At 34.0% G+C, this 24,693-nt stretch overlaps 2 long non-coding RNA genes across 8 annotated transcripts; one reads left to right on the top strand and one right to left on the bottom strand.

Moving 5' to 3' along the window:
• Nucleotides 1-833: 833 nt before the first annotated feature.
• Nucleotides 834-3,539, bottom strand: LOC144549177 (uncharacterized). The gene is made up of 2 exons (XR_013509609.1): nucleotides 3,399-3,539; nucleotides 834-1,283 (listed from the first exon to the last, which is right to left on the bottom strand). It is a non-coding gene; the product is annotated as an uncharacterized LOC144549177 (long non-coding RNA).
• A 4,757-nt stretch (nucleotides 3,540-8,296) lies between these two features.
• On the top strand, nucleotides 8,297-12,341 carry LOC144549175 (uncharacterized). Of its 7 annotated transcripts, none has more exons than XR_013509603.1 (5): nucleotides 8,297-8,472; nucleotides 10,428-10,761; nucleotides 10,934-11,078; nucleotides 11,183-11,248; nucleotides 12,058-12,341. It is a non-coding gene; the product is annotated as an uncharacterized LOC144549175 (long non-coding RNA). The 7 variants fall into 7 exon arrangements; XR_013509604.1 differs by lacking the exon at nucleotides 8,297-8,472 and adding an exon at nucleotides 8,538-8,587; XR_013509605.1 differs by lacking the exon at nucleotides 8,297-8,472 and adding an exon at nucleotides 8,604-10,228.
• The last annotated feature ends 12,352 nt before the right edge of the window (nucleotides 12,342-24,693 follow it).

Raw genomic sequence — 24,693 nt, 5'->3', positions numbered from 1 at the left:
TTAGTTTTGTTGTAGTTGCACATCTGCTATTCCTTGCATAATTTTATATATCTTTAGTGATGTTGACATGAAATATAGGTACAAATACAAATAGAATTGTAGTCCAATGATAAGGTGAACACCATATCTGTCAGTATCATGTTAGCACTTTGAAAACATTTCCACATATAATTGCTGCTACAAATTTTGTCCATTGCAGATAAAAATCCCACGCATTTTCAAGTCCCATTATTATTTTCTTCAATGATTCATTTTTTCTGTTACCTCTGGTCAAAGTGAAGTTTCAGTAATATTGTCAATATATCAACAAATTTATTTGGATGTTTGCAGCCTGATAGCGAGATTTTAGATTGTTTAATTAGTTGACTCAGTCGTTGGTCACTCTCTCCTTGGGATAGAGATGGGGTGGCAAGGGATTGTTCTGCATTTTTTCTAAAAGAAATAGTCTCATGCTCTCACTGTTTGAGCATGAGCATTCTTTTACCCTCAATTATACATCATTGCTTAGTAGAATCAATTAGCAAATAGGGGTCAATTTTAATTGGAAAAAAATTGGATCCAGCCAGAAGTAAATATTTAATAATTTAATTAATTGTAGGTTACTTAAATTTGTTTTTACATCATAAATTGTGAAACAGGGAAACAGACCATTATAGAAGTTTTAAGTAATTTTTACCATTCCAAAATTCTGTGTCATGTGGAGAATCATTAATTAACATAGAGGTCAGCTACAATTATTTATTTCAACCAACATAATTACTTGAGGATAACATAATTAGGGCCAAGTGGGGTTGCTTGACTACTCTCCTTGTTACTGCATGCAAGTAATGTAATTCTGGCACAAATCTATATAACTCTATTAATTAGTTTAGCACTTTACAATATTAATATATGAAATCGCATCCATACTTGGGATTTGCACCGAGCACATATATATAAATCACACTTATTCTTTACACACATACATAAATACTTTGTTGCATTCTTCTTGCTCTTACTCTTTCATGAAACCAGGAATCATTCTTCTACAGATTTGCTTAAGAAGGACAATAAATACCACAGTTATACATCTTACATATTGTTTCAACACATACATAAATACTTTGCTGCATTATTCTTGCTCTTATTCTTTCTGTACCAGGAATCATTTCTCTATGGCTTTATTTCTGAAGGAGGACCACGAGGAGAATTATATATCTTATTGCAGTGTCCTCCAGTGTAAGGGTTGCCTCGGGGTGATGGAATTAATGGTTTATTTGGATTTAATGGTCTCACGCCGATTGCTGAAAATAAAAGAAATATGGGAGATATCTGTTACTTTATCTATTACTAGAAATTTAAACTACCAACATTTAAAAGATACTGGTTCAAGTTTAATTTAAGAAAGAGAGAGATTGCTTCCTACCATCCTTGGTCTTTTCCAGGTTCCGAGCTGCCTTGGTACAAGGCAATATGAGGGAGCTAGTGAAAAATAGGAAGACAATACAGAGAACAGGAAGAGCTCTTGTTGTTGACATTTTAGAAACTGTGGTTTCTATTATGAAGCAGTTGCTACCCTCCAAGGATTCATTCCTATATCTAGACTTTTTAAGGAAAAATAGATATGGATACAATTTAGCTATTATCTTCGTACGTACCCAATCTGTTTACACCTCTCCTCTTAGCTAGGGTATTGCAAAAACACGGCTTGCCGGGTACATGTGCCGACACACAGGGCTAAGGACACGGCACAACGTGGCACACCTGTGTTGTGTCCTAATTTTTCTAAACCGGCACAATTAGCACAGCACATCCACAAAAGGTACTGCACGACACATCTAAGCATGGGCACAGCACGTCGTATATATAGCTAGACACAGATAAAGCATAACAAGCATTTTTCAATTTTTGGCAATGCATAAATGACTTTTCAACATTTCAGGATCTTTTGTTGTTTGACAACGATTGTGATCTTAATTTGTTGGATTTGTTGACTGAAGACAATTTTCTCCTTCAGATAGGGTGGCAAGGGATTGGCCTATGTTTTTTCTCTAAAAAGTAAATTTGGATGGACCATATATATATATATATTTTTTTGGGGGGCCTTTCCAATTAGACCTGGTATATTTACATTTTACACTAATTGTTTGCATGGACTTCCGGTGTTTATCTCCAAGTTCAGCTGGGCCCAACCCATTAGTGTACCTGACCGAATCGAACTAATCAAATTAATTCGTACTTTTCTTTCTACTAATTCGTTCATCTATAGAACCAATTACTTGAGCAAAGTTTTCCCAAATCTATGGTTCCGATTTTAATAATTTGTTATCACACTACAAAATTTTTGAATCTTAAATGGTGGTCTATTTTTTAGTTAGTATTTTATTTTTAAGAATTTTTTCATTGAATAGTGTCAATTATACTTTGTTGATGTTAGTCAAAATGAATAATGTGCACTGAAAGAATATGGTTCGGTGTTCTGTTACTTTCCTTCAATATGATTCTATACTCTGTTAATCTTGGTCAATATGATTCTATGCAGTTGGGACCTTTGGGTCTACTTAGTTGGACCTCTGTTTTCTTTCATATCTCGGCCCAGAGAGGCCCACACTAATAAATCAATCGCTCAAGAACAAAATAGTCAATCAATTATTTTTTGTTCGTCTTTTTTCAGATTTCAATATGAACGTGGGTTAATTAATGAATCCATTAATCCAACTAAATTCTATGCAAGTCAAGGATTTTTCCATTCCAATTTGAATCATATTGTGTTGTGCACTTTTAGAAAAATAGTACAACAAAAATAACTTCAAACTTGGAAGGGTTGTAGATGGCATTGGGCAGATCTTATTTATTTAGATGAACACTAGTTTTTGGCACAAAGCTATATGACTCTATTAATAAATTGCACACTTTACAATATTAATTAATATATTAAATCCCCTCCATAATGGCGATTTCAACCAAGCACATACATAAGTCTGACTTTTTATTTATACGCGTACATAAATGCATGCGTTCTTGCATTCTTCTTGCTCTAACTTTTTCATGTAACCAGGCATCTTTCTTCTAGGGCTTTGCTCCATGAGAACTACCACAACTTTTCTTATAATTCTTGCTGCAGGGTGGTGGAGGGTGAGGTCTTGCGACCACTGGATAGGTTATTGCTGAAAATCAGGAGATGACAGTAGATTTGCAATTGTTAATTTACTAATAATGAAAGAAATACGGAAGATATCTCTCTCACTTTACCTATATATTACAACAAATTTCAACTTGCCACTTAAATAATTAGGAGCAAACTAAAAGATACTGGTTCAAGAGTTTCATTGAATTATAAGTCAATTAAAGTCTGAATACTTCCTTAATTTAAAAAAGAATACACCAGAAATTAATTAAGAGAGAGAGAGATTATTTACTACCAGCCTTGCTCTCTTCCAGGGTTCGAGCAGCATCGGTACAAGGCAATATGAGAGAGCTAGTGAAAAATAGAAACAAAATGCAGAGAACTGGAAGAGCTTTTCTTGTTGACATTTTTTGGAAATTTATTTTATCCAGCTTAATTTGTTTTATGATGCAGTTGGTACTCTCAAGATTCACTCCTATATATAGACTTTCCCAGGCAATTATTGCAATTAATTAAAAAAAGGTATGGATACGATATATAGCACCTCTGGACTTTTCAGCACGTTTGTCGTTAGTTATGGTGTATTTTTCATTTTTTGGGGATGCATGAACAAATCAGGATATTTTCTAATTTGATAACGATTGCAATCTTAATTTGTTGGAATAGTTGACTGAAGACATTCTCTCCTTCAGATAGGGTGGCAAGGGATTGGCCTGCAATTTTTCTCTACAATTAAAAATGGTTGGACCATTATTTTTGTTACAAGATTTAGGATATCTTAAATATTTTTTAGGAATAGAGACAGCTTCTTCAAATAAACGACTCTTTATTTTTCAAAAAAATATACTTGATTTATTAAAAGAAACCAATAAGTTAGGATGGAAACCGGCATCTATTTCAGTTGACAACAAGTGCAAATTAAATAGTGAAGATTGTGTACTTTTAAAAGACATAAATCAATTTCAAGGACTTGTAAAAAAATTGATCTATCTAACGGTTACTCGTTCGGATATTTCTTTTTTCATAAGCCAAATTAGTAAGTTCATGCACTTACCAAAAACACCACATTTAGAAGCTGTAATTATAATTCTGAGGTACATATAATGTAATCCCGGTAAGGATATTTGGATGAAAAATAATAATTCTAATGTCTTTTATAGAAAATCAACAACCGGTTTTTGCACATTTGTAGACGAAAATTTATTTACATGGAAAAACAAGAAACAAAATATTGTAGCACGATCAAGCACCAAAACCGAAAATCATGCCATGGCATCAACTGCAATTGAACTAACTTAGATCAAGCAACTCCTATTAAACATGATTTAAAACTCAAGAACCGATAAAAATGTATTGTGACAACAATTCGGCACGACATATCGCTTCAAATCCCGTGTTCCATGAGCGAACAAAACATATAAAAGTGGATTCCCAATTTATTAGAGAAAAGGTTCAATCAAAGGAAATTGAAACATCATATGTAAAAAGTGGAGATTAACTCGCAGATATCTTTACCAAAGGGTTGAATCCGAGTCCATTTGAAAAAATTACAAGCAAACTAGGATTGTACGATATATACATTCCTAGTTTGAGGGGAGTGTTGAAATATAAAATATAATTAAAATTGCAATAACTTGTTTATTTAATAGAATAGGAAATAGTACCTTGTAGAAAATATTGCTTTGTAATTAATAACAATAGGGTATAGTGTATTCCAACGGCTAATTTGTTTGCCTAGTAACTAGAGACATATTTAAAGCTGAAAAATAAGAATACAATAATAAGTTGTTTTCTTAAATCGCTTCTCTCTTTTCTTACAAAAAATAACAAAGAATAATAACCAGAAATATTGCCATGTTCTTCTGTCACTAACATCCATCAGAGGGACGTTAAATTTTAAAAAAAAAATCTTCCTAACATACATCAATAGTATCAAAATCAATACTACTGTAAAGATATATACTAACCCGTAAAACCAGACAAACACCCACTCATTTCAAAAATTGAATTGTACTCTTTACCAACAACCACATTATTTCTTATGTTGATGAAAAAAATAACCTAGGAGATATATTATTTATCTGCTCTTCCTATTATATGTGGATAATTTTACTTTGCATATAGACAATACATATACACACAGAAAACAGTATTAAGACGTCTATAAGCATCAGATTTGTCAACAGATAGACTCAACGCAACAAGGTTAATGTTTAACATACAATATATATTTTCATTATCATCACAATATATCGACAGAACTGAACAACAAATGTTTAATATACAAGATTATTGTGATCTTGACTCGCTACATGATATACATGTGCCAACAATCTGCCAAGCAAGGTGGAGTAATTAGACCATAAACCCAGCCATGCATTAAGCTACAGAGATATCTGGGAACCCTTATTTCTATACAGAACCCTCAGAAAATCTCATTTAATTAACGATTGCCCAAAATTGTGAGAAACATCCAAAATAACCAGTTGGCAACAACATTTGTAAAGAAACAGCTCAGATTCGTATCTCCCTATGAAAAAGAGAGAGAAAAAAGGGGGTGAGAGAGGGATACAGAATCTTTTGTTTGTATTTGACTATATTTAGTAATGAGTACATTTATAGGAGTAGAACTAGGGTGTTCCTAAGCTCATCAAAGTGTTTGGTGAGCTTAATTTCAAAACTCATTAAATTTGTTTCAAATGACAAATCTGAACAGTTGAAACCCACCTACCTAGAGTGATGAGTCTACATGTGAAAATTTTAAACATTCGAATTAATTTAGTATAAAGTCAAGCGGTAAGAAAACGTTCAAAAAATGAATGCACTAAAATTAATTTATTAACCTTCTAATTTTGACTAATTGACTTTATACTAAATTAATTCGAATGTTTAAAAATTTTACATGTAGACACGTCACATGTCAGATATGCGGATTCCAACGGTTCAAATTTGTCATTTGAGATCGTTTTGGTTTTGGAGTTAAGCTCACCAAACACTTTGGTGAGCGTAAGAACACCCTAGTTCTACTTAATTTATAGTGTAGGTGAGAACTGAGAAATTAATGAAAGGACTTTCGGGGGAGGGGGGAGCGGAATTGCAACAGGAGTTGGTATTGTTCAGTTACCTTCTAATCGGATGGTCCAGATCTAACAGAATTGTTCAGTTACCTTTGGGGATACGAATTCAACATAGCGACCCCACTCCACCAAAAGCATTGACTAGTGTTTTGTCAAGTCAAGTGTCATTCATATTTAGATCTAAGATTCTAATAATTTACTCCTCAGATCTCAACACTCCTACTCTTTGCTCATTTCTCATTTCGTAATTTAGATCTAAGATTCTTTTCTCCCTCTCCACAGAAATCTACAGAGCAAAATGGGAGGGAATTTGAAAGCCTCTTTGCCATCTCTCGGTATCAAATTGCTCCACTCACTCACAACCTCTGCGAAGGCTCCTTCTTCCTCTTCTTAAAATTCTAATAACTCACAAAAAGAATGTGCTCATGCTGCTGAGAAGGATTTGGAGAGAGAGAGATCAAGTCCGCACTGTATGATGCTGAGGAGAAAGAGATCAGAGATCTCTCCATCAATTTGTGGCTCAAGGAGCTGAAGATGGTGCTTATAATGCCGAGGATGTACTCAGCGAGTACCAGTACGAAGTTACACAAGAATTGCTTATGAGGCATCCAGTTTTCTCAAGGGAAACACATGGAGGTTAGTACTGTGTGCTAATAAATATTAAAATGAGAACATCATCGGCATCATAAGCAAATTTACACAATACTATTCGTATCACTACTTTCTGAGAATATCCTCGGCATCATAAGCGACCTTCTTGAGCTCCTTGAGCCAGAGCTTGTCGGAACAGTCTCTGATCTCCCTCTCCTCGGCATCGTACAGTGTGGCCTTGATCCGCTCTAGAGTTCGCATCAGCCTCTGAAGATCCTCCTCAACGACACAAGCACGACTCTTCCAGAGTTATTAGAAGGAGCGTGTGCAGAGGCTGTAATTGAGGGGAGCACATTGAGAAAGCAGAGATATTTATGCCATTATGCTCTGTTCCTTAGATGTGAGTTGTGGAAATGATAAATGAGTAAAGAGAAGTAGAGCCCTCAGATATGATGAGGGGCAAGCTATAAGCAAAAAAAATATATTCCAAGTGGTTTCTGATTTATGAATTAAGTCACTATTAATATTCGTCGCTTAATATATCTTTATTAAACGCTTCCTTTTCTTGATTTATTAACTGGGTGGTTGGTTAACTTGACCCGTGACCCAAAAAAATGCTTCATTTTTTGTATTATTTGATTACTCAAATAATTTATTTTTGGTAGATAGGGAAAATTGAATTGATAATTGATTGAATCCACCGTGCGAAAAAAGTTTCTTTTAGTACACGAAGCCAACGAACCAAAAAGAGCTTGGGACAGATTTTTTTTATTAGTGTCTTTTAGTACACGAAGCCAACGAACCCAAAAGTTTCTTATTAGTGTCTATTTTCATACTGACGCATTTTTTTTATTTAACATATATTCATTAATCGTCTACTATCTACCAAAGGCACGGGCTGGGCCACTAATAAAGGTCCCACGTGCATAGAACGTATAGAATGAAGCGTAAAAGCAAAATAGACACTAATAAGTCATAGTTTGACTGAGATTGACCTAAAGGCACGGGGCTTATTCTAGTGCACCTTGTGATTCATTTTGACTCATGAGATTGACATAGTATAATAGACACTATTCAATGAAAACAAAAACAAAAAACTAACAAAAAAACCAATGATCTGTTGAAACTTTACTCAAGCAATTGGTTGTATAGATGAATGAATTAGTAGAAAGGTATAAATTAATTTGAGTCGGCCCAATGGGTTGGGTTGGGTTGGGTGCACCAATTGGACCGGCCCAGCTGACCAGCATTGGTTTTCAGATAAACATGGAATGATGGTCCACTTTTCCAACAAATTAAAACCACGGTCCTTGTCAAACTATGAAAGATCCTGACTTGTACATGCATTGCCAAAAGTTGAGAAAATGCACCATAACTAACGACAATTAAGTGTGCTGAAAAGTTGCATTGACCTGAGGTAAACGGAAGAGATAATAGCTGAATCGTATCCATATATATTTTTAATTAATTGCAATAATTAGTTAATTACCTTGGAAAGTCTATGTATAGAAATGAATCCTAAGACGGTATAAACCAGGTGCATCATAAAACAAAGCAGGATAAAATAAATTTCCAAAAATGTCAACAAGAAAAGCTCTCCCAGTTATCTGCATTCTCTTCCTATTTTTCACTAGCTCTCTCCTATTGCCTTCTAGTATACTAAGGCTGCTTGAACCCTGGAAGAGAGCAAGGCTGATGGTAAGTAATCTATTTCCTTATTAATTAATATATAATTGGTGTATATATAACTTTCTTTCTTAAGTAAGCCCTAGAAGAATGATGCCTCGTTACATGAATGCAACAACGTATTTATGTACGTGTTTAAACAATTAATATTTGAGATTTATATGTGTGATCGGTGGAAAATACCCAATAAGGATAGGATTTCAAATATTAATATTATAAAGTGTGCAATTAATTAATATATTTAAATAGACTTGTGTCAAAACTAGTTTTCACCTAAATAAATCTTCCAATTAATGCCATCTACATTGCATGCTGTAACAAGTTAGGAGAGTGGTCCAGCAACCCCACTTGACCCTATTTTTGTATATTTATCCTTAAGTAATTATATATGTTGGTTGACATAAATTATTGTCATCAATTTTTTTATATTGTATTTTTACCTCTGTGAATGATTCTGTACAACACACATAATTTTGAAATAGTTTATATTTGTTAAGCCTAATTCTTTATAAGGATCAGTTCCCCTGTTTCTCAATTTATGATGTAAAACAAATTTAAGTAAACTACAATCCATTAAATAATTAAAATATTAACTGCTGGCTAGATCTACATTTATTTTAAAGTTGACTCACTTTCTGCTAATTTATTAATTAAATAATTTTAAAAAAAAGGTCATGTTCAAGCTCAGAGGCTCAGATTCTCAAACTATTTTTTGGGAAAAATAGCAGATCAATCCTTAGCCACCCTATCTCTATTGCAAAGAGAGAGAGCACGACTTGAGTCAACTAATCCAACAATATAAAATCTTGCTGTTAATCTACAAAACATTTAAATAAACTTTTTGATATATATTGACAAAAGGACAATTATAAGAAACTTCACTTTGACAATTATAAGAGCAAATGAAATCATTCAAGAAATTAGCAACAGGACTTGACAATGCGTAGAAATTTTGTATTTGTATTTGTATTTGTATATATAGATAGATCATTACAGTTATAACAGATGTGCAACTACAACAAAATTAAGCATTTGACAATAATAACATAAAAAAAATTATGAAAAATTCATATTAATAAACCTGTATATTATGTATGATATTTGTAATCCTTAATTCTAAAAAATGGGAATTGTGAAATTCAATTCGGAAGCTGTATCTCACAGAAAGAACGAACAAAAAATGGGATGAAATAGAAAGTTTTATTTGTTTTTCATTTCCATGAAGAGCTTTTTTTTTATACTTTATATGTATGAAATCTCCTGTTAGGGCAGAGAATGATATATGGAATGAAATAGAAAGTTTTATTTGTGTGTTTATTTGAGACTTTATTTGTACTCTTCTCTATTACTACTTAACCGGTATGTGAGCTTAACGGGCAAGATAATAACGGGACCGCTTTGCGTCAACTATTCTCCTTGTTACTGGATGCATGTAATGTAGTTGTTGGCACAAATCCATATAACTCTATTAATTAGTTGCACACTTTACAATATTAATATATTACATCCCCTCATTTATAAGAATATATATAGATCTCACTTATTATTTGTACATGTAGACATAAATACTATGTTCTACTCTTCCTATTCCAACTCTTTCATGTAACCAGGAATCCTTCTTCTATGGGTTCGTTTGAGGAGATTTACCACAATAATACATCCTAGTGCAGGGTCGTCCAGTATAAGGCATGCCTCTGGGTGATGGAGATGAAGGGTTATTTGGATCTAATGTTCCCGCACTGATTTCTGAAATTGAGGAGATGACAAAGTAGATTCCAATTTAAAATTGACTAATGAAAGAAATACGGAAGATATCTCAGTCACTTTATCTATTACTAGAAATTTCAACTTACCCCCATTGAATTATGATGTCAATTAAAGTTTGAATTCTTCCCTCAAAAAAGAATACAACAGCTTTTAATTAAGAAAGAGAGAGATTACTTACTACCAACGTTTCTTTCTTCCAGGGTTCGAGCAGCCTCAGTAGAAGGAAATATGAGGGACCTAGTGAAAAATAGGAAGAGAATGCAGAGAACTGGCAGAGCTTTTGTTGTTGACATTTTTGAAATTTATTTTATCCAGCTTTGTTTATGATGAAGCAGGTACCCTCCAAGGATTCATTACTATATATAGACTGTCAAAGGCAATTATTGCAATTCATTTAAAAAAGATATGGATACGATTTATCTGTCCGTATCCAATCTGTTTGCACCTCTTATTAGCTAGTGTATTGCAAAAGCACGGTGTGCCAAGTACATGTACCGGCATGCACAGCTAAGAACATGGAACGTCTTGTTAGACGTAGGTGCATATTTTTGGTAGATTTATCTTTGTAGGTTCAAATTAGGGACTACAATGAACTTGGATAATGTGATCATGAACTTATCTTTTTCTGGCTTACTCGGTTAATATATGTACTTGTATTGGGTTTTCAAATGCAAATGTGCCCTTTTTAACAATGTATAAACCTTAGGGATGAAAACGGAGCAAAATTTGGAGAGGATATTGCTAGTTACAAAACCCCATCAAAGCACAGATCACACTCCAACAATTCAAATGAGGAGACATAATCACTGGTTCACAAATAATTGATGTAGGTAACTTGTTGAGTTGTCAAGGTAATTTTGCAATGAAGCCATCTTAAAGAATATAATTTGATATAAAATTATGTGTTTCTCGTTTTCCCTTTTTTCTCTGAAAGAAATGTTTGGTAATGTTACAGGAGGATTTTGTTGTGGCAACAATCAAATGCACTGGCATGGTGCTTGGCAACTATATATCGTGTCAAGTATATACTTCTTTGTTATTTCCACTGTTCTCATTTGCACTTTTAATTTCATATTAGAACATCTCCTATATATATGCATTCTTAAAAAAAAGTAATTATGTATCCTTTTAGCATAACAGAAAAATATTCATTTTTCTTAAATAAAAAAGAACTTTCATATGACATTTTGAAATAATATGGGGAAGCAGAGGTGCATAGACATTAAAAAATTTAGATGTAGATGTGATATTTCCGCATTTACTCTGCAAGAATATGCATAACATTTGTTGTTTTGTAGGGAGATAAAGTAAATTTTTAAGTTGCAGAGGAGGCACCAAATTGCCCCATTTAATTATTTGCGCATAATTTCCTTATATATATATATATAGAGAGAGACTAATGTGCATTCGAATATATATGGGCCAAAATATATACGGTCCAAATTTGACTTTTCAAAATTCAAACGGTCAATTCGAACCATTCACCTTCTTCTCCATATTAATATGTGCTTGGAGACCAAATTTTACATTTTTCTGAATTTTTTTACTATTTTTAAGTATTTTACAAAATTGTTAATCTAACGGTGACTGTTGATTTTATTGTCCACCGTTGGATCAACAGTTTTGTAAAATACTTAATAAATAGTAAAATTTGGTCTCCAAGCACATATTAATATGGAGAACAAGATGAACGGTTCGGATCGACCGTTTGAAATTTGAAAAGTCGAATTTAAACCGTATGTATTTCGGTCCATATACATTCGAATGCACATTAGTCACTCTCTTTTTGAATTTTTACTAACACTTTTGTAAAATTCTCCTCTTTTGTAGGGTTGTTTCTTTAAAAGCGGCAATAAGGCCCAGTCAGCAGTCGAACTAGACAATTGTTTTGTTTTTTTGGTGTTTGAAAAATTTCAAAACGTGCAACATTTGCCACTGCTATAATAAAACGGGTGTAGAACTGTAGATGTAGGTGCATATTTTGAGTAGACTTATCTTTGTAGGTTTATAGCAAAATATTTTGAGTAGACTTATATTTTGCTATAATATGAATTTGGATTTTATATTGTAGGCCTATGTAATGGGCTCTTGGTGTTAATTGTTTTTTCTTGGCATACTCGGTTGATAAATTTACTTGCCCTTTTTAAGTGAATGAGAAACTTTGGCGGAGGCGGACACTCCTCCTAAAGTAATCCACCCTAATGAAATAAGCGATGACTACATTACTGTAGAAAGTCTTCTATCTTAGTTAATCTACAGAGCAAAATGGCAGGGAATTTGATAGCCTCTCTGCTATATCTAGCCACCAATTTGCTCCCCTCAATTACAGCCTCTGTGCACGCTCCATATTCGTCTTCTTCAAATTCTAACAACTAACAAAAAGAATGTGCTCGTGCTATTGACACGATCTCTGAAGTGGATCAAGGCCACGCTGTACGATGTTGAGGAGAGAGATCAAAGACCTCGCCATCAATTTGTGGCTCAAGGAGCTGAAGAAGGTCGCTTATGATGCCGAAGATGTACTCAGCGAGTACCAGTATGAGGTTACACAAGAAATGCTTTTGAGGCATCCAATTTTCACAAGGGAAAACAGAAATATAAAAAAAAAAAAAAAACACCACGCATTATGTAATAATATTTATACAATTTCACTAAAATATTAATAGAATAAGATGTTAGAGGAAAATGAATAAAAACTAAGCAATTTCATAAACTAATTATTTATATAGGATTGTTACTAGCTATAAGAATTAACATGTTCGTACTACAAATCTATAAGATAACAATATAATAAGAAAAATTAGAAATCAAACTAATGTAATCCACTAGTGGAAAAACAGGAATCAGGATCGGCTTATCTGGATCGGGTGTACGAACCAACCGATACTAATACCTATCTGGATCGGTTCTATCACTAAAATCGATACTAAAAGCTAATGAAAGCACATCACATGAACTAATTGGATCGGTTCTTAGCTTAGAACCGATCCTGATGGTATCTGCATCGGTTGTAAGCTAAGAACCGATCCTGATAGTATCTGCATCGGTTGTAAGCTAAGAACCGATCCTAATTATCAACTATCAGGATCGGTTCTTAGCTTAGAACGGATCCTGATAGTATCTAGATCGGTTCTAACCTAAGAACCGATCCTGATAGTGCCTATTTAGTTTTATCCCAAAGTCTAATTCTTCACAGAATCATTTTTCTTTCTTCTTCCTCCATTGCTTGGCGCAGCAGCTATCTTACTTGGCATTGATCAGCTATCTCACTCTTCGTTCTCAGGTTCATTAATTGATTAATCATCTATTTTCTCAAGTTTGATGTTAGATCTAGCACAATTTAGGCTCTAATTCGGCTCATTTTGTAAACCCTAATCTATCTTTTAGGTTTTAATACATTTTTATATTTGAAGCTTTTCTTTATATGTGAAGATGAGCAAATTCATGATATATATGAATTTTTGATATAACTATATTTGCACATGCATGCTATATATGAGCTTTTGATATATACCCATATATACCCTAGCATGCATCATATATATATATGTTATATAGGATTTGGCTAATATGCTATCGGTTGCATAGAGGTCTCCCGTGCTACGGCTCAATATTTGAGTTTTCAAAATACTAACGGTCGATCCGAACCATTCATCTTGTTCTCCATATTAATATGTGTTTGGAGACCAAATTTTACATTTTTTGGAAATTGTTTACTATTTTTTTATGGTCCAGATTTTTCTGAAAAACAGCGATTTTCAATAAATCTAAAAAAATAGTAAAAAATTTCCAAAAAATGTAAAATTTGGTCTCCAAACACATATTAATATGGAGAACAAGATGAACGGTTCGGATCGACCGTTAGGATTTTGAAAACTCAAATATTGAGCCGTAGCACGGGAGGCCTCTATGCAACCCATATATAGCACCGTAGCCAAGTCCATGTTATATATATATACATCTCTTATTTAGGTTCCAATGGTTTAATTTTGTAGTTTGGCTATTATTGAGAGATTTGGTGCAGCGATCTTCATCTCACTCGGTACGGCATCTAAAAAAGTTGTAAGTACAACATAAAACTCATGTTTAATTAGTTTTGTGCATAAATGTGTATTTCGATAGCTAGACTAAATAGATTTGTAGTAAGTATGTAGCTAGAGTATTGTCTTAAGAGCCAAAACCGCATGATTAATGACTTTAGGTCATGATACCCGTTCAAAATTAATCCATTAGGGATTAATTTTGAATAGTCCCCGTTTTGGGACTGCTCTTTGAATACTTTGTCTCAATTAGGATGTGACCACTTGTTAGTCGTGTTTTAGTATTTAAGAAAATTTCGGCAGCATTTCTCCTTATTAGTTCCCCGAGTCGGGGAACTAATAAGGAGAAATGCTGCCGAAATTTTCTTAAATACTAAAACACGACTAACACGTGGTCACTACTGAGACGAAGTATTCAAAGAGTGGGATAGGATGGTAACTAGGCCCCATGTAAGCCTTACTGTGAATAGAATTTAGTACCCCAAGCTTGTTCTAAATTAATTGTGTTCTACTATAATTGCAGATGGACCGCAGTTGGATGTACGAAACATCACGTGTATCGGATGAATATACGACAGGTGTCGAGGAATTTATCAGAGTTGCTATGGAAGATATGGCGAATAAGGGGAGTACAATGATGTCATGTCCTTATCGTGATTGTAACAATGGTCAAAAATTTTCCAACCCGAACCAAGTGAGGAGCCATTTAATCCGTCGTGGATTCAAGCAAGGATATAAGTGTTGGATATGGCATGGTGAGAGTTTTCCAACCGACATAGGTACTGGTACTGAGCATCAGGAATACCATACCGTTGGAGATGAGAGAAATGACTTACGGGGATTGGAAACCGACGTAGGTACTCGTACTGAGCAACAGGAGTATCATACCAAAGAAAATGATGATATAGTGGTAGATAAATGTGATAATTTTGATCAAATGTTACGTGATATAGAAGAGGATTTTGATAATGATAAGCAGTATTGTTTGTTTGAGAATTTGTACGAAGATTCTAATAAGGAATTGTATCCTGGTTGTTCTAAATTTTCAAAATTAAAAGGTGTATTAAAATTGTATAACCTTAAAGCATCTAACGGTTGGAGTGATAGAAGTTTTACTGAGTTATTACAAACTTTAAAAGAAATGCTTCCGGAAGGAAACGAGATACCACCCAATGTTTACGAAGCGAAGAAAATATTGTGCCCAGTGGATTTGGAAGTTCAAAGAATACACGCGTGCCCAAATGATTGTATATTATATCGAAATGAGTATGAAGACCTTCACGAGTGTCCAAAATGTGGTGCATCACGTTACAAACCAAAGCAGATTGCCAGTGATAAAAGTGATGATTGTAAACCGAATAAAGGACCTCCTGCAAAAGCATTGTGGTACCTCCCCGTAAAACCGAGATTCAAACGTTTGTTCTCAAATGCTAAAGATGTGAAATTAGTGCGTTGGCATGCCGAAAACCGGAATTAGTGCGTTGGCATACGCTATCGAAAGCAGAGAAAAAAAGCTTACTGGAATGCCTTCATGGTGTCAAAGTTCCATCCGGATATTCTTCAAATTTTAAAAACCTAGTTTCACTGGATGATTTAAAATTGACAGGAATGAAGTCTCACGACTGTCATGTTTTAATGACACAGCTTCTTCCTGTTGCAATTCGGGGCATATTGCCAAAGTGTGTTAGGCAGACCATTACGAAGCTTTGTTTTTTCTTTAACGCCATCTGTTGCAAAGTAAATGATCCTGATACGCTAGATGCTCTGCAGAAGGAGGTTGTTGTCACTCTTTGTCATCTTGAAATGTATTTTCCGCCGTCTTTTTTTGACATCATGGTTCATTTAATCGTTCACCTAATTAGAGAAATTAAGATGTGTGGACCTGTTTTCTTGCGGTACATGTATCCGTTCGAGAGATACATGAGATTGTTAAAGGGATATGTCAGGAACCGATATCGTCCTGAGGGCAGCATCGTAAGAGCTTACACTGCCGAAGAGGTTATTGAGTTTTGTACTAATTATATGGATAATGTCAAAGCCATCGGCATCCCTAAATCTCGGCACGAGGGTAGACTTCACGGGGTAGGCCCAATCGGTGCGAAATTATTCGTGCCTGATAGTACAACAATGTCACTAGCACATTTTCATGTTTTGCAACACCTCATTGACGTTCATCCTTTTTGGGACGAGCATATGACTCTCTTGCGGCAACAGAATCCTAAGAAATCTGACAAGTGGTTAATCGGCGAACACAATAAAAAGTTTGAAAGATGGTTTACACGTAGAGTCATGCAAGCTCCGGAGGGAGAAAACATTAAAGAAATTTTCAAATTGTTGGCTCTTGGTCCAGTCCATGTCGTAAGGACCTTCCAAGGATATGACATCAACGGGTACACATTTTACACAAGAAATCAAGATTCAAAGAGTACCATGCAAAATAGTGGAGTGACGTTAGTAGCTGTTTCGAGTGATTTGTCAGATCCTAAAGGTGCCGGACCATCGCATGCATCGATGTCATATTATGGGTTTATTGAAGAAATTTGGGAGCTCGATTACAGAAGATTTAATATCCCGTTATTTATGTGTAAATGGGTCGATAACCATAGGGGGGTTAAAGTCGACGAAGATGGTTTTATTCTGGTGGATTTCAGTAAAGCTGGATATAAGGATGATCCATTTATACTTGCAAGATAAGCCACGCAAGTGTTCTACGTAACTGATCCCGCCGATCGTTCAAGACATGTTGTCCTCTCTGGTAAAAGACGTATAATCGGGATTGATAATGTGGAAGACGAAGAAGCGTACGATCATTTTGATGAGATACCACCGTTTTCTACTGGCATGGCATCTCTACCGGGCGATGAGGATAATGAAACAGGTCACATGCGCATCGATCATAATGAAGGAGAATGGGTTGAAGAAGTTTCCATTGGCAAGTCATAATATTGGTATGTCAGAAAATAAAAAATTGTGATTTAATTTTCTTTAATATTGCTGACTTAAAAAATTAAATTTTTTTTTTTCAGGATGCAATGAAACACCAGACGATGGGAAACATGCAAGTTATTCAGAAAACACCTATTGTAATTTATTAGTAGATTATTTATAATTTATTAACTTATTTCTAATTTTCTAATGTTAATTTTTTAGTAGCTTAATTTTATACCATGTTATAAGTAATTTTCAAGGTATTAAGGTTTTTAAAATAACTTATTTACTAAAGTAATTTTCAAATTTATTATTATACTTTAGTAATTTTTAAAAAATAAAAAACACAAATATCAAATAAGCTACTAATAAAAAATAAAAAGTAAAAATATAATAAACCGGCAGAATAAAAAACACAAATATCAAATAAGCTACTAATAAAAAATAAAAAGTAAAAACATAATAAACCGGCAGAATAAAAAATACAAATATCAAATAAACTACTAATAAAAAAAAAAAAAGTAAAAATATAATAAACCGACAGAAAATAAAATACACTATTAGGAACGGTTCCTAGCTTAAGAACCGTTCCTGATAGTATTTAAAATAATTAAAATACACTATCAGAAACGGTTCCTAGCTTAAGAACCGTTCCTGATAGTATTTTAATTATTTTAAATATTTTAAATAATATCAGGAACGGTTCTTAAGCTAGGAACCGTTCCTGATAGTGTGTTTTATAATTATTTAAAATAATTAAAATACTATCAGGAACGGTTCTTAAGCTAGGAACCGTTCCTGATAGTGTTAGGTTATATCCCACCAACCCAAAATTTAAATCTCTCCTCCTAAAACCCTTCTCCTTCCTTAGCCGTCTCCTCCTCCTTCCTTAGCCGTGACCTCTTTCTCTGTGACCCCTCCTCAGCCGTGTCCCCTCCTTCCTTTGCTCTCCTCCTCCTTCTCTTCCGTGACCTCTTTCACTCCTTCTCCTCCGTTGGCTCCGTCGGCTCGTTTGCTCCGTCGGCTCGTTGGCTCCGCCGCCCTCTCCCTCTCAACTTGGGTAAGATCTCTAAATTCAAATTACGGTTTTATTAGAAATTGAATTTAGAGATTTGTTAGACATTTGAGAGAAATTTGTTAGAAATTCGGGTACGTACCAATTTGTTAGAAATTCGGGTACCAATTTGTTAAATTCGGGTACCAATAATTCGGGTACCAATTTAATTCGGGTATCAATTGAATTTAGAAAATTCTTGTTGCTAATTAGAATTTCTATTTATAAAAATGTTTATGAATTGTTTAGGAAATTTCGGATTAGAAAATTGTTGTTGCTAATTAGAATTTCGGATTAAAACATTTAAAAGAAATTGTTTAGGAATTGTTGTTGGTACATTAGAATTGTTGGTACATTATAAATTGTTGGTACATTATAAATTGTTGGTACATTAGAATAATTGTTGGTACCTTGCTTAAGAACCAAAATAATTGTTGGTACATTGGAAATTGTTGTTGGTACATTAGAATTTGGGTTAATAATTGGTTTAGTTACCAAACCAAAATAATTGGTTTGGATTTATTTGTTGATTTAATTTGAATTGGTTTGAAGTTAGTTTGGATTTATTTGGACTTGGAACGATAAAGTTGCAAGTTAAGTAATTTGCTTTGTGAGGATTAGGGACTTGACAAGTTGCAAGTTAAGTAATTTCCTTTATTTGAATTTGTTTGCTTTGTTAGAAATTATTAGAAATTTGCAAATTGTTAAATTATTAGAAATTATTAGAAATTGTTAGAAATTGTTAGAAATTGCAAATTTTGATACTTGTTATATTGTTAACCTATTTGCAAATTCAGATATGGAAAGCAATAGTGAGACAGCCTCGGCTAAGAAACGAGGAAGAGGGCCTAATGCAATTAAGGAGAAGTTTAACGAGAAAGGGAAAAAGCTGGAACTTGACAAGTTTAACAGGCCGGTTGTTACTCAGGATACAATGACTTTTGCAACTGAATTCGGTATTTTGGTGAGAAGGAGTATTCCTATAAGTTTTTAATTCTGGAAAGATGTTCCAGAAGAGAACAAGCTGAAAGTATGGGAAACACTGAAGGTAAATAACGTAGTACTAAGTTCACAAGCTTTCATTTGATGTTAACTAACTCTAAATTTTGATTTCTATTTGTTTGGCAGCTGAAGTGGGGTATAACAGATGATGTAAAAGTGAGGGACTATTATTATCAGAAAATGGCTACTTGTCACCGGAGGTGGCAAAACGACATGACTAAAGTGTGGCGCGCCGGTGAGACGCCCGATTTTGCCAAGCAAAATATGGAAGAAAAAGACTGGGAGGTATTTGTTAAGTACCGAGAGATGGAGGAGTTTGAGGTATGTTTATTTCTGCGGATCACCTACCTTATCTCTAAGTAAGAATTCATATTTTCTTATAATTAAGGCCTACAATGACTTTCTTGACATTGTAGACTGCCAGCAAGATTGGAAAGGAGAATCAGGCCAAAAACGAGTATCGGCATTTCTTAGGATCTAGAGGTTACATGGGTGAGAGTTTTCGGAGTAGGCTTACAGATGCTATGCAGGCGATTGCAGACGAGAAAGCATCTAGTGATCCGTCTTCCCAAGGCTCAACAAGTGCATTGAAACCAGAAGAGGTCCTTGATATGTCAATTGAGCATAGGCACGTCACCTGGAGACTAGGAAGACGAAAGCTCGATAAGGAGACCAAGGAACGCTTTTATCCAGAAACATACGTACCGGCCATCAAGAAAATTGTGAGAATTTTAGATATTGTCATTCATTGAAACCTCAACTTTAATTTATTAGTTTATAACATGTTGTCATTTCAGGAAGAACAAGAGGCGGCTATGAAACAAGGCTTGTTGGCCGTCGAATGATACGACGATGTTTTCGGAAAATCTCTGCCAAATCCGGAACATCCTGGGAGGGTGAGAGGAGTGGGAGGTTTGGTTCCTATTAGAAAAACATACGAGAAGAGCTCAATAAGGAGGAGACGCGCTCCCTCGAGTTCCGAAGCAAAAATGAGGGAAGAAATGAGGGAAGAAATGGAGGAGAAAGTAAGAGAAATAGAGGAGAGATTACAAGCAAAAATGAGGGAAGAAATGAGGTCTGAACTTGCAAAAATGATTCAGCAGTCAATGGGCCAACAAGAGAAGACGTTTATGCCAACAGTCATTCAGAGCAGCAGCCAGTCAGTCAAACCAATTGCAGATCTTTTCGGGTATACTGAGGTAATGCAAATTCAAATTCAATAATATTCAGATTTCACAATTTATTTTCCATTACATGTTCTAGTGTTCATACGTTTTAGTTTATTCGAGTAAATACATATATCTGAACAGGAGGCAGAACTAAGCTGCAAACTCTAGGCAGTTATCAATGGGAACACTATTCAAGTAGCCATGGGGACAATTCATGTTCCAGTTGCACCCGGTGGAACAATTCACAGCAGGCCGATGCCGCTCGACCATGCAAGAGTAATGGTGGATGGTATTTTCGATGCGGACTTCATAGATCACCCATTACCTGTACCAAATGGTGAGCAGGAAACCCTAAAGGATGCCCTCGGCAGTTTCACTGCATGGCCGATGTCCATGATAGTGGTAGGTTCAGATGAGGTATATTATTATTACTCTATGCTATATACATCCGAATTAGTATCTATGACATAGAGTTATAGTTGATTTTGGATTTTACTTCAATTTATTATGAACTTTTGCAGGAACCAGGCAAAGAAATGATTATTCCTGGAGGTCCGAAAGCAACGAGTCACTGCAAGGCATTTGATGGTATCAATTTTGACAAGCTGGGACAGACATTCAAGCATATCCGTGATCGGTTTTTGGAGCTAGATGGCAGTCCAATCGAAATCGATTCCCCAGCTGATCTTTTATGTTCAGATGACTCCGTACGCGTCTATGCAGATGATTATGCGGCCTTGCTTACACCAAAGGAGTGGCTCACTGTACCAGTTGTTCAGATCTGGATGCTGTGAGTTAATATTTGTAATAATTGCAGAATTTTAGTACTTGTAGTTCAAATTTCGCAAAATTGAGATCACCTTTGTGTCTTTATTTTGTAGGTATTGGCACAAATACCTCAAGGAGGAATATCCCGATGAGCAGGTTGGTTTCATGGACCCCAATCAAACGAATGCCACCCTGTTGAATGATGACCGAGGACGTGTTCTTCAATACATAGGGAAAGCACTCCGAGAAAATCGGGACAAGAAATTAATCTTCATACCATACCATCAGATGTTAGTGTTATATATATATATATATTCTAATTTTATTATATTTATTTCAATTCATATAAATTGAATAATATGACATGCTACAAACTTAACATGCAGAAATCATTGTATATTGGTCGTGCTTATGCCAAGAGAACGTGCATTGTACGTATACGATTCCGATAAGAAGTGTAAAAGAATGCTGATGATCAGTGCTGCTATCGAGGAGTAAGTGCCTTTCCTAAATTTTACGTTTGTTTAGAATACTAATGATTTTATTATTATATTATCATTTCAAAAATGTCTCGTAAGTACTGATTGTTCAATGTTTTCATATTTCAACAGCGTCTTCATGAGGGAAATGGGTGCTTCCTTAACGGTTCGTAACGATTGCAAGGTAATAGTTTCTATTGCGATATGATTATAATGACCTAGATGCACACATTTGTGAATATACATATAAGCCATTTGTATCCTCGTAATACAAACATTTTATTTGTTTGAAACTTGTTATATAGTGCCCACAACAACCAGCCGGCTGGGAATGTGCATATTATACCATGTTGCTCATGCAAGACATAATAAAGCACTGTCTCGATGTTTTTCCGCAATTGAAGGTATATATGCATTTATAAATTTTTCAAAAATAAGCATTGTTGCTTCAAATATAATAAAATACACAATTTAATTGTATATATATGCTCTTCACAAATTCTAAAAATGCAGGATATTCCCGCTAAATATACGGTACAACGCTTGGCCGACTTTCGCCAAATGTGGGCCCAAATTTTGCTGAAAGAAATTAAGTCGAGAAGAAGTACAATAATTTAGGGTGTTTTATCCGAATTTGCATGCATATATGAACATGAATTTTTTGTAATAAGTTAGGATGTGTATGATATATAATTAATTTAGGATGTGTTTTATTGATAATTAATTTAGGATGTGTTTTATTGATAATTTAGGATTTGTGATAATTTGAAATTTTGGCCAGCTAAATAAATATGGAAGTTGGCCATTTAATAAAAATTATTTTTTAAAAATTCAATAAAGTATCAGGATCGGTTCTTACGTAAGAACCGATCCAGATAGAATTTTTACAAAAAAAAAATTCAGAAAATAATTATCAGGATCGGTTCTTAAGTAAGAACCGATCCTGATAATTATTTTCTGAATTTAAAAAAAAATAATTTAAAATATATATCTGGAATTTAAAAAAAAATCGAATTTAAAATATACATCTGGATCGGTTCTATAGTACAACCGATCCAGATAGTAACTATTAGGAACGGTTGTAACAACCGATACAGATTTGTTTGGTATCTGTATCGCCCTGATCAGGATCGGTTGTGAACCGATACTGATATCCGTATATAACCGATCCTGATTCTATTTTTTCCAATAGTGATCGCATATTATTGTTGCAAGGAGTAAGAAGAGAAATTAAGAAACGTATAATAAGAAATTAAAGAAACAATTATCTATGTGAGGTTAGAAATCAAACTAATATAATTTTTCTTTTAGCTAAATCAAGTTGGAAAATTTTTGCTATTATTTTTGAGTTATACCTAAAGTACAGAGAAAAATCAATCAAATGTGCTATTTTTGTTTTGCGCTTTATTTATAATATGAGCATCAAGATGCCTCTAACTTTCACACATGTAATTTTGTTTTTGTAAATTTATGCTGTGATTTCTATTTGTAATTTTATTTTTTCAGCCCAGTAACTCCAATTTATAACCTTGATTATTTTATTCTTTTTCACAAGATGATATTTCAAAGGAATGTATTGTTCTAGTGATGAGGTATATATCTCTATCATCCAAATAATGTTCATTAGAGGATTATAGCAAACTTTCAAATGACCTGTCATTTTGTCTATAATAATATTTGTATGTTGAATAGTATACTTTCGTGGAATAGATATATTTATGTGTTGATTGTTATTGTTTGTGTATTCTCTGGTGGAACAATGTGTTTGTGACCAGTGATATTTTATACTTTTGAACAGTTATTTTTGTTGACCAATGTGTTTTATAGTTTTCATCTATTAGTTTTATAGGTTGTATTCATTAGTTTTATAGTTTGCATTTGTCAGTTAAAATATTTATTTTTTTATTTTACTTTTCAATCTCCATCTTTTGTTTATAGTATACATAAATTTATGAGTGAGTCTATGGTACTATGCATATTACGATTTGTTACCGTGCTATGGCTCTATATTCGAGTTTTCAAATCCTAACGGTCGATCCGAACCGTTCATCTTATTCTCCATATTAATATGTATTTGGAGACCAAATTTTACATTTTTTGAAATTTTTTTACTATTTTTTTAGATTTATTGAAAATCACTATTTTTGGATGGTCCAAAATTTTCAGATCAAGTGATTTTCTAAATATCTAAAAAAATAGTAAAAAATTTTCAAAAAATGTAAAATTTGATCTCCAAACACATATTAATATGGAGAACAAGATGAACGGTTCAGATCGACCGTTAGGATTTGAAAACTCGAATATAGAGCCGTAGCACGGTAACAACGTGTGATATGCATAGTACCATAGACTCACTCTAAATTTATTTTACAATATGTACAATATTATTTTTCATGATTTAGATGCATATATAAATATTAATAATTGAAAAAAAAATTTGCATTATTTCAAGTGTTATTTGGAAATAACTATAAGTTTGAGAAGTTGTCTCATTTTTAGTAAGTGGTCCTGTTGAAAGTACAGCAAGTGGTCCCAGTGTACAGGAAATTTAACAAGTTGTACAAGTTACATAGTTACCAACAAACTCGGGATCACTTTCAAGAATTGCTAGTTGTTAGTATTTTTAATTACTTATTATATATGATTTGCTATTGAAGTATATAGTATGGAATATCAAGTTTTACAATATTTGCGCAAATCAAATTACAGTTGGTTTGATCAAAAACTAGGTACAAGTTGTTGAATACAATTAGTAGCTTCCTTAAAAATAATTCCATCTGAAATCCATTTATTTGACAGATGGAGGTGGTTTCTTAGAAAGAGCTAGGCCGCAAGGTATGTATTACGTGCCTATAGACATAGGGATCCCACTCCACCTAAAGTATTAAATTCATCCATTCTCATCATTAATTAGAGAAGAGTATATCAGATCATTCTTAAGATGCGTGCATCTTTTTTGATTTTCGAACGCACATATCTTAAAGCAGATTAGATGCTCACCGGCCCTACTCTGTTCTTCTCATCAA

Source organism: Carex rostrata, chromosome 34, assembly GCF_964058835.1.
Source record: "Carex rostrata chromosome 34, lpCarRost1.2, whole genome shotgun sequence".
Classification (NCBI taxonomy): Eukaryota; Viridiplantae; Streptophyta; class Magnoliopsida; order Poales; family Cyperaceae; genus Carex; species Carex rostrata.
This window is presented reverse-complemented; position numbering and strand designations above follow the sequence as displayed.